Source organism: Mizuhopecten yessoensis, unplaced genomic scaffold (assembly GCF_002113885.1).
Source record: "Mizuhopecten yessoensis strain PY_sf001 unplaced genomic scaffold, ASM211388v2 scaffold1407, whole genome shotgun sequence".
Taxonomy (NCBI): Eukaryota; Metazoa; Mollusca; class Bivalvia; order Pectinida; family Pectinidae; genus Mizuhopecten; species Mizuhopecten yessoensis.
Window position 1 is genome coordinate 372,276 of NW_018404031.1, and position 12,248 is coordinate 384,523.

The following is a 12,248-nucleotide window of genomic DNA, read 5'->3' on the forward strand; positions in this document are numbered from 1 at the left end:
GCCCAAGCGTTGACTCAGCAAAATTTATAAAAAGTAATCTCAACTTTGACTTCCGTTATAGCAAACTGCACGTGAGTCAGTAAAGTTAAACTATACTATAAATATGTTTTCTATTTTCAAAGGAACAATGGTGTATCCAAGAACTGTAGTATTACGTACGGGGATTGCCGAAGAGACGTCGACTTTCAGCGCATCATTAGACCCCCTATTATCACTGAGATGGTTCAATAAATAATATTCGGTAATCATTGTATACCTATTACATATATAATTGTTTTATTGTCCGTTCGTCGACTAATCACCGATACGTTATTGCACGTGCGAGTACGTACACGGAGGACTGACCGCTACATACGACCACTGGTTCCGGTGAAGATATATATGCCTTTCAATATCTCCGTCGTAATCAAATCCAGTGTTATCTTGTCAAATCAGTGAAGTAATTGAAATCTCGGTCAGCTTAATGACAATATTTAAATATATAAGTAATTCAAATCTATTCAATGATTTTATATATAAAAAAAAAAATATAAAAAAATAGAGGCTATATAGAAACTGAATACATGAAATTTTAAGCGATAATGTAATTTAGGATTTATGACAAATATCATGTAAAATAATCAAATGTTTTCATCTTGTCAAGTTGACTATGCTTTTTAAGAAATGTGCCTATTTCATATATATACCCATTGTCCTATATGACAATGTCAGTAGATTGATGTGATATTATGAAGCTAGGGTCGCTTGCATCTGATGTTGATTCCCACTATAGGAGGGCGGGCCAATCTGTTGTTGCGGCGGTCATTATCGACAGGAGTCCAGCCAGAAATAGTCTCCCGTCACAACTCAACATCCTCACAGTAATTGGCAATTTGACTCGATTCCAAATAGTAAATTATGATGTGTGAGATTGGATGTACCCACTTTAACGAATTTTTGCAACTGATGAAGAACACTATACGTATATAAATAAGAAGTATTCCCTGACACTCCGGCGATATGAAATGATGACCTATTTCTTTTGGGTGCTACTGAGTCACATGACCGACAATACCCATAATAAACCAATTAACAAATACAAAGTATTATGATTGACGCAAACTAAGCTAATGGAAAACCTATCTGATAAAAAGTAGGTCACTGCTGTCAAACTGAATTAGTTATTCAAACTATTTTCAGTCAATTATTTCTCCTAAATATGAATAATAGTTTATATTTATTACATTTTTACAAGTTAAAAATCAGTGATCAATTTGAAAAATAAAATCAGAAATTCCTTTCTTCACTACAGTGGAGACATAATAAATTTTATAAATTCATATGTGATGATTAAGGTCCTTTATCGATTCTATATTGACAAATCAGAACTGTTCAAGTCACTGTTTTCAAAGCCGCGTTTTTTTTCTGTTGCAGCTGCAGATGAGGCGACGGTAATATAAGTTGTTGTTTTTGTACATTTTTGGTACATACACAAACCTATGAACATTACTACATGATTGATCACCATTTGTAAGTAATAGATACCAGCAGAAACACGTTTTCTATTCGTTACTTTTTTTTTCATTTGCAACGCCGTTAATATAACTGCACTGATCAACAAAGTGTGGGGTTTAACGTAATCTTGGGCGCCACATTCTTATGACGTCAATTAAGCTTCACAACAGCTGTGTGATGAAGGTCTACCGAAGTGCTAGCAAGACCTAATATATAACCAAGTGCAAATCATCGTAATGGAAAATTATTGACAGGTTTGTACGGAACTCTTTTTAAAGGAGATGCGTGTTAAAGTAAGGTAGCATACATCTTGAAATATATATGATTTACGTTATTACAAGATGCAACGCTATAAAATGAGTCTCCGAAACAACCGCAACTTATAATTCAAGGGAGATAAATCTTACACCGCCACTAAACACATTCCAGGAGAAGAAAAAGATGGGCCAAATAGATAAGACCGAGGTCTTCTTAAAATTATAACTCTGTGATCTGTGTTCATTTGAATATATTAGAATATTTTAGACCAGTATGGATTTTCACTTTATTTTTGGCCGCTAGCATCACCGACGAGTCTAGAAGGATGAAACAGCTGTATATATAGGGTGCAATATATAGGGTGCAATTATTTTTTTTTTTTACATACTGTATCTATTACAAAATTATAAATGTGCAATCACAAGTGTTTGTCTTGTGTTCATATTCAAATTCTACTTTTACAATACCGATAACGATAGTCATCGTCATACAATCATGGTTTTTTTTGTTTGAATTCCCGATATAAGACTTCGTGCTGTAACCCGCTATCACCTTTGCGTAATTTACAATCAAAATGTATTTAATCGTATATAAGTTTAATTGTGCAATGCGAATAAAGAGGCATCCGGGTCAAAAGTTAATTCCTGTCACCGATATCAGTAAAGCTCTGATAAAGTACTTTTGTTATCCAATGGTTTCTTAATCAATAGAAAATAAAAATATACTAGTATCAGCTCCCTTTTCAAGAGCTTATATACGTATTTAATGCATAATAAAAAACAACGTATAACAATGAAAATAAAACGTATACTGACTGTACAGTTAGTTTACGATGTTATTGACAGGACATAGAGACAAATGTAAACTTTCCTGCCTCCACTGAACCCAAATGTATGATGTCATATATTGACCGTAGGACGTTATGAGCATACGGATATACATATCCTGGTTTGAAATATGTATTGGTTGTTCTACTGCAAAACATTGACGATGAAATAAAATTTGAACTATAAACACGTCAGCGATCGATGTAAAGATAAAAAATTTGTTGAAGTTTCAAATTAAATTAAACATGGGTACCAGACTTTGCAGATTTATTCCACCGTATTGATAGGTCAAGGGAGATAACCCCATGTTAATTTTATCAAAAGCTTGAAGATGAAGATTACTGCCGGTTTGGTCTGGTTTTATAGGGGTTTTAACATCCTATTGATAGCTGAAGTAATTAAGGGCGAACAATGTAATAAAACACAATAGGTTGTATATAATATATACCTTTCACAGAACAGACATGCATGAGATGCCACCCAGTGGTGTAGAATAAATGTATGCTAAAAAAAATAAAGATTTTTTTCAATCATATATTTTTATTGATTTCTTTGTTTAGGACTAATATCAATCATAAAAATGGAAAGAAATTAAAAAAAATCTTCTTAAAAATTTTAGTCCGACGGAACATATTATACCGTGTTGTCCTCAGATAATCGTTTAAGGTTCGACAAGCCTCCTAAAAGATGAAATAATCACCCTAAATTTCATATTCCATATTCAGATACCCTTATTAAAAATCGGAATATATGTATTTACACAATCTACTTAAAATGTACATAACCAGGTTAACGGAGTCAATAATAAAGCATTAAGGCTGATGTCTTCATTAAAAATTAGCTCACTTGACTTATAACATGTCAATCTCTTTAGCGACCTAACTGAATGCCACGAAATGACATATTTTTCAAAGTTCATTTATATACATATGTACCTAGGTCATGCAGACCTTAATTTCCCTTAAACTACGTGAAGAGAGGCTTACTGGACTCACAAGTACATGATTGTTGCTATGGAAATATACAAAAATCATAGTGAAACAACATATTTTACTGGTATATATATATGTTAAAACCACAGACTTATGACCATTAAGTGTCCATTCTTAACATTTAATGTTTTTATAAAAAGCTTGACATGTTATAACCATTATATCACATTTCAGCTTCAATGTTCATAACTTGTCTAGCCCTTTTTTAACATCACAGAATGTTATTAGATGGCACCCCATCTAAAGTTCATTTATCGATTAAAGATACTTAACCATTGTTTTCTTATTTGTAATCTGTTGAAATACATTACTAGGTGATTTTACTATGATTTTAGTGGTTTCGCATGGCAACATCTATCTTTATTTGAGCTAGAAATTCCTCTCAACAGCTAGGAGAAGAGAAATAAAGCGCCGCATGACCTAGGCATATAAATAAACTTTGTGGGTCATTTCTTAGCACTCAGTTGGGTCCCAGAAGAGATTGACATGTTATAAATCCGGTGAGCTATTTCTATGACGACATCACCTTTAATGCCTTATTTTCGACTACGTTAACATGGCTATTATGTATTTTTAATAGCCAATTTACAAGTTCAATCAGGGGGTTGGAATTTTAGGTGACTTCAACATCTTTTAAGGGGCTTGTTGAACCTTAAGGGCTTTTCAGTCTTAGCATTAGCAAGTGAAACTTTTAGTTGTTAATACTCATATTAGCAGGTGTTCTCAGAACACGTGTGATTGCTTCTAGGGCCTGGTAGACATTTTTTTCCAGCTATGTAAGCCTACACTCCGAAAAATGATTCTGGAGGAAATAAAGGAAATAATGATAATAATAATAACACTAAATGATATTGACAATGTCAGTATCGGCCGTTCTATACCAGATTCTGAGATTTAATGGGAAGAAAAAGACTGATTTCGACTCTCCTGTTTACAGTCATCAGAAGACGTGAACAGTTATGCGCGCCAAAACCCATGCAGCTGTGCTAACTGCTATATGAAATGCGATTTTATCGTCGATTTGCTAATTCGTATCAACTTCGTAGATTGATAATGCGATAGACTATACCCAGTGTAACAGAGGATGATGTATATTTACATGAAATGAAGGCCACGCCTCGAATATCCTCATGTGATACTGATTTGGGGAGCTCGAGAATGTGTACTTTACCAACAGGTGTACTGAGGAGTGAGGGTACAACACGTTAATGACGGGGAGCACACATACCTGTTACGTAAAACTATAGTCTATCATGTGTGTGATAACGCTTAATGTTAAAAAAAAACCTTGAGATATATAACATAAATATTAAGGGGTAACGCACACACATGTATGTACATTTATTTACGGGTTGGAGATTTTCTTTACATTGAGGGTTGCCGTGGCGCACCCCTAAATGTAAAATAATTGATATAGCGCCATATCTTGCTAGACTAAGCTACTCTAAAGCGCTTTACAGTACATAGATATACAATTTATACAATCAATACAATTATCATATATATAAAACAGTACATTAATCAATAAAAAAATAAAGAAATTGCATGAGCTGACTTATCAAGCGCTCACTACCAGTCGTATGTCACCTGGCTAATATCCCCCTATGTGTGCATGCCTGCGTGTGTACTGGAGATGTATTGTGCTCCGTTTGTGGAGGGACCATGCTTCCAACGGCATCTTTTATAGTGCCACTTTACTCAAATGACACATCACATAATGACATATACCGCAACACCCACCCTAGATCATTTGGTATTCCACCTTGGTTGTTGGAGTTCTTATACCATATAGCGCCTTGTAAAAAATGTCTTTTTATTATTAGATATTAAGGGATACTGTACATTCTAAATGTATTTCTTTTTACACGACGGAGCATTTTTACATGAAGGGTTGCCACAGTGCACCTTTTAGTTTAAATTAAGTAAGCAGTAACACATTACACGGATAATTAATTTAACACGTAAAGCATTTCCTATCACGTTTTGAGCGTTAATGGTCGTCTACGTTTAAATGTGAACACGTTAGTTTGTCTCATATTGGACTTCAACGACCTTCATAAACAAATTTCGGGACTTTTTGTAAGGCATGATCGGGAACCGTCGGCACTTTCCGTCAACGAGAAAATACATTTTTTTCTTATTATTTTCTCGTTTTACGTAGCGGAAATGTGTACTCTCCCGTCAGTAACACCTGTTGGTATTTTTCTTGTTTACGGAAAATGCCGACAGTTCCCGTGTACACCGTACACATCTTATGTATGGTGCTTTGAGGGTATTCGTTAAAGTCCTTTAAATACTGGTAGATTTATCAAACCTGCTCAACGACCACCTTCTGTAAGAGATCACCTGTAGTAAGAGACAAAGTTTAATGTTCCCCGTTTAAGTGATTCCATTGTGATTTGAACTTTCATTAACAGACCAACTGCGTTAAGAGACCACTATTTAGACCTTTCGTTGAGGATATGCAAAACAATCAGTTAGAAGGAAGGAGACAACTTAAATATCCGGAGAAAAACTCACGTGGTCGGGCAGGTGACGTCATACTTGAACCCCAGCCGTCTTGGTGAAACATGAACGCACTATCCACTGCTCCATCCGACCACCCAATTTACATGTATACATAGGGTATACATAGGAAACTTGGTCAAAATGACAATCATACAGTAACGATCGTATTTGTCTGCTACTCTTCCAAAACATTTGCCAGTGTTGAAGACACGGTGAACTATGGCAACTGTTGAAGTCTAAGAGTTGTAAAAATAACACCATTGATATACTATTCTCACTTCTCCACTGAAGAATAGACAACAAGGATGATAATATAACTATTCACTATTGAGGATGCCATTGATACAGCCATACTTACATTTTACCCATTATGGTGACAGAAATTGGAATGTTTTCGTTGCTAGTGCGTTTATTCCTGGTGTAGAACTTATTCGAATTGCCGAACATCCTATCGTTAAGAATTATTTGGTGGCATGCTGTGGTATTTTCTCCCTCTCTGTTCAATAAATTCTCTATTTTCAAATGTGCTGTATAGTCACTTGCATCCTTCTTCCTCTTCACTTTTTGGTCCGTTTTCTCCGCATACGCCGACATGATTTTCTGAGGGTAGGATCCATCAATGGTAGATTCCATGTTGATGATATCTTCTTCCTCGTGATCTCCCACGTGATTTTCCTTTTCACTGAGACTGTCATGCATGACTTGAGGTCTCACAGTATTTTATACCGGGATTTTCGCCCAGTCAAACTTTCGCCCTTCGCCAATGATAGTTGTTTTCGCCCAGTGCTAATTTCTCCCTTTACATTTTATTACTATGAATATGATGCTGTTTATTTAAATTCGCCTAAATGATAAATTCGCCCTCGCCACGGAGAGCGAAAAGGCGAAAATCGAACTGCAGCGAAAATTTCGCGGTATACAGTACATCCTTTTAGCGTCTCAAAAAGCAGAAATCTTCATTCGTCCTTAGCTGTTTATTTAGTTTAAACATATTTTATTGCCAAAAAAATGCAAGAGGATTGGGCACAAGTTACATGAACATTATTAACGCCCTTTCCTTATAAGATAAATAATTGTATATACACATCATAAGATGGATTTCATAGTTTAAATCAATACATTTATCTATTATTGGGAGAGAGAGAGAGAGAGAGAGAGAGAGAGAGAGAGAGAGAGAGAGAGAGAGAGAGAGAGAGAGAGAGAATGTTACTTATTCATTGCAGTTTATAAATTATAATGTACATCTCAATATTCAACATATAATGCACACATTCATTCTTACTTTTATTTACAAATTATGGTATATTTTGAAATTTGGTCATGAAAATGGAACCATCCAGCACAGTCAGCGCAGTGATATCCTGGCACTATTCCATACTTTCAACTATTCAACAGTTCGTCACGTCCCGTGCTTTGTGTCTTTCTCCTTTTCATTCCATCCTTTCTCGAAAATTCGTTTCTACCGCACTGGCTGTAACTGAATGGCCCATCACATGCCTATATTACATACATTCCAGCACACGCACACTTCTTGCATTCACGCTCTCGTGCACTTAAAAGAAAGTTAAACATTACAGAGGATTACTAAAATAATAAGGAACACACAAGTGTACGTTATGCCATGTAATACGGACACAAGCTAAGAAATGAATATGAAAGATAATGAGGACTGTTGGAGAGGAGACAGAAGAACGTGACCAAATTTAAAACCTGCGAGTACTCGATACATACTGTTGGACATATATAAATACATTTTTATTTTCGTCACTCGAATAATCTTCATGGCCATACAATAATTTCTCTAAGCTTAGAGGTAAGTATTCATGAAGATTTCTAAACATTTCAACTCTTTGATCAGTATATATACTGCATGTAAAAAAGAAATGATGAGCATTTTCATTAGGATATCCACATGCACAAATAGGAGAGTTGATTAGGTTAACATTAAAGAGATCATCATTTAAAGGGCTGCATTTATGACGGAGTTTGGTTAGTAAAATATTTAACTTACGGTCACCGGCTAAATAAAAAACCAATGTGATAGCCCATCCCAAAATTTGAGATTTTCTTTATAGTCCTCTATTTGGGGACACAAAAACGATCAAAATGTATCTGCTGGACCAATTACAACATTTGAGCTCTTTATTTTCTCAACAATCTTTTATGTTTCCTAGCGCCTTGCTTGGCGATATTTCATGTTTTACCTTAGCGTTAAATGTTCGCCGAAGCATGGAAGGCAATGGGTTGGGAAATACAAAAGTCGTTAAAAGTGGCAGTTGCTATTCCCTGTTACACTTTCAGCATTTGGAGTACTGGTAACAACTGGTTAACCGTTGTCAGTATAGTGAGACCAGGTGGAATAGTGTGCTCAGTGTCTTCGGCATGATATTTCAGTGAGGTAACACTATAAAGTGGGCATCAGATCCGGGCTATAGTAAGGAGGCAAACACATCAGTATACTGCCTCCAGCACACAATACACATGTAGCGGCACTGGACTGGGTCGATCGTCGGCTACCAAATAGCTCAGGTGGTAGAGCATCCGTGTACAATTCGGAGGGTCCCGTGTTCGAACCCTGGTCTTGCCGTGCATTTTTCCTCTCCTGTTACATTTAGTGCCCAACTAAATATACCCATAGAATGTGGTATAGGGTCTCGTGTGTCTTGATGGTCGAAGACTTTGTTAAAGGAGGGAGGAATGTAGCGGAACTAGACTGGGTCAATCGTCGGCTACCAAATATCTCAGGTGGTAGAGCATCCGTCTAGAGTTCGAAGGGTCCCGGGTTCGAATCCCGGTCTAGCCATGCATTTTTCCTCTCCTGTTACACACATGGAGGCACGTCCTTAAATGACCTTAGCAGTTTAAAGGTTGTTGAACCCAATAAAACAAAAAAATCAAAATTATGGACAAATCTTTTCAGCAGCTGGTCAACTGAAGTCTGGCGGTTAAGATGGTGTTAGAAAGTGATTGGCTAATTATTTTGCCAGGGATGGTCCGAATATCTACAGTGTTAATGATCACCATGTGTAGAATAATACATTTTCTACAAATGGAATAATACGTCACAGTAATTAAGGTAGTATATATACTAACCTACTCTTTTGAAATTTTCCGGAGCATTACAAATTGCAAGAAATTGTCTTTGCGTTCGTTTTCTATCTGGAACCGGATTCGTATTCACTGCCGTTTTGTGTTTTGCTATTACTTATTCCAAAACGTGATAATATGATATTACATTTTTTAAACGTAATATATCATATATGATTTGTTATATCACAAATTTAAATACGTTATATCAAAAAACGATATTAACGATTCTCTATATCTATAACATGTTCACAACGCGTGCGCAGGATATTTGTATATTTTGTAGGAATATCTATATTGATCACACCAATCGCAGGTAGAAGATACCTGGGGTGTTAGAACAATAGATCTAACGTTAATATTGCCCATTGTTTCTCCAGGTATACACATACCGATATATTTATTGAGTCGATTGAGACACGTCAGCCCACGTGTGGCGGTGTTCGCGCGTGCTGTAATTGGACCCCTTACGCACTGGGATATACCAAAAGATACAGGCGGGGGGAACCAGCAACTAGCAAACAACGTGTGTACGTCGAGACTATGGAGAATGAGTACGTGGGCAAATCTGTCTCCTCCGGTATATTGGGAGAGTAGGGCTCTGCCTTCTCCCGAGCGACTAGACAGACAAGGACTCGCGGTGGATTACACAGTGTTAGACTGCAGATGTAAACATATTTTAGAGTTTAAACGATATGTTGTGAAGATGACTTGAGCAAGACATTTCAATTTTAGTAGTTTTGTAGTTGCTGCCTGTGACGTTATCGGGATCTGTATATATATATATATATCATTAGTGTATACTGCTTCCAGACATGTAAGTATGAGACTGTATATTGTTGTATAAATGTATGTTTTTTCAGTTATATACCGATTTGAAGAGGGGTTGGAGAGTTCATCTATTAATCCTTTCAAACATTATCCCGATACCACCCCTTACTTTCCATTATACCTTCCAAAAACAATGTCTTCTACTGGAAAGAGTATTGAACGAATTATGAACAAACATGTGTCTTTGATTATTTCAAATCTAAATACTTGTTCGTAAAAAAACAGCCACACAACCTGATGTAGGTACAGGTCTGTTTTTCCTGTGTATTGACGAGCGCGATGATAACCCCCATCTCTCCCAGCCCCCCTCCCCTTACTATCTGGTATACACATGGGGAGAGTTTATAGAGGAGGGGGAGCTGCCCCAGAATGTAATTATAGGTACAAAGTAACGCATGAATCATCGGTACAGCTAGGGAGATATGGTCGCTCTTCAGTTATGTGACCTCCCCTGCATACCCGCCCGTAATCAATACAAGTAAACCTTGTTATGTGTTTACATGCGGTGTTAATTTTAGGTCTCATCCCACAAAAAAATAAGCGCGATTTCGCAGAGTTTGGAGAGCTGTACTTGAAGTCTCATTAAAATAACTTCTTGTAGCATGCTACCGCTTTCGTAATAGTTACATATAGCACATTCTATTTTGGATAAGAATAACATAATTTTGAAATGATTTATAGGAAAAGCATACCGCATCAGATATTTCTGCTGATTTTTGAATAAGAAAATTGATTTATTTTGTGTTGTTCTTCGTATCAATTTAAACAGACCGGGTATTTTCTATGTGGTATGTATGACGGAGATAACACTATCTTTAAGACTTGATGTCGACAGCATATATATAGCTTTACTATAGTTACATATATAATCCTTGAGTTATCCTAAGTACCTAGAATCTCAGAGACCACACATCATCCCAATCTAATTTTAGTTGAGTAGAAAATTTCGTGCAAGACTTGAGTTCACAGCACCGACACAACAGCTCTAAACGTGCGTTTTATTTGATATATGAACGAACGTATTCAGTATTTATACTGTGAAAACCATTGCATTTATACTGTGAATACTATTGTCCAAGTTTTCATAACTTACGAATAAACATAACACCATCATATAATCTCAGTTATGACGTCACAAAGGTAACGTCATGATCATGACTAATAAAATCTATTACCTGTAACTGAGCGAGATCGAGTTATCTCAGACGAGGGCTAAGATTCTGTAACATAATCCCAACCGAGGTGTAAGCCGAGGTTGGGATGTTACAGAATCTTAGCCCGAGACTGAGATTANGGTGGCTGGATAGTGGGACAATTGCATTAGTGGTGGCTGGATAAAGAAACAACTGGACTAATGGTGGCTGGATAAAGAAACAACTGGACTAATGGTGGCTGGATAAAGAAACAACTGGACTAATGGTGGCTGGATAAAGAAACAATTGAACTAATTGTGACTGGTTAGTGTGACAATTGCATTAGTGGTGGCTGGATAAAGAAACAACTGGAGTAATGGTGGTTGGATAAAGAAACAACTGGACTAATGGTGGCTGGATAAAGAAACAACTGGCCTAATGGTGGCTGAATAAAGAAACAACTGGACTAATGGTGGNCGCATTAGTGGTGGTTGGATAAAGAAACAACTGGACTAATGGTGGCTGGATAGAGTGACAATTGCAGAAGTGTGGTGACTGGGTAGTGGGACAATCGCATTAGGGGTGGCTGGACAAAGAAACAACTGGACTAATGGAGGTTGGATAGTGTGACAATTGTATTAGTGGTGTCTGGATAAAGAAACAACTGGACTAATCATGGCTGGATAGTGTAACAATTGCATTAGTGGTGGCTGGATAAAGAAACAACTGGACTAATAGTGGCTGGATAGTGTGACAATTGCATTAGTGGTGGCTGGACAAAGAAACAACTGGACTAATGGTGGCTGGATAGTGTGACAATTGTATTAGTGGTGTCTGGATAAAGAAACAACTGGACTAATCATGGCTGGATAGTGTGACAATTGCATAAGTGATGGCTGGACAAAGAAACAACTGGACTAATGGTGGCTGGATAAAGAACAACAGTATTAGTGGTGGCTTGATAAACAAACAACTGGACTAATGGCGGCTGGATAAAGAACAACAGTGTTAGTGGTGACTGGATAAAGAAACAACTGGACTAATGGTGACTGGATAGTGTGACAATTGCAGAAGTGTGGTGACTGGGTAGTGGGACAATCGCATTAGTGGTGGCTGGA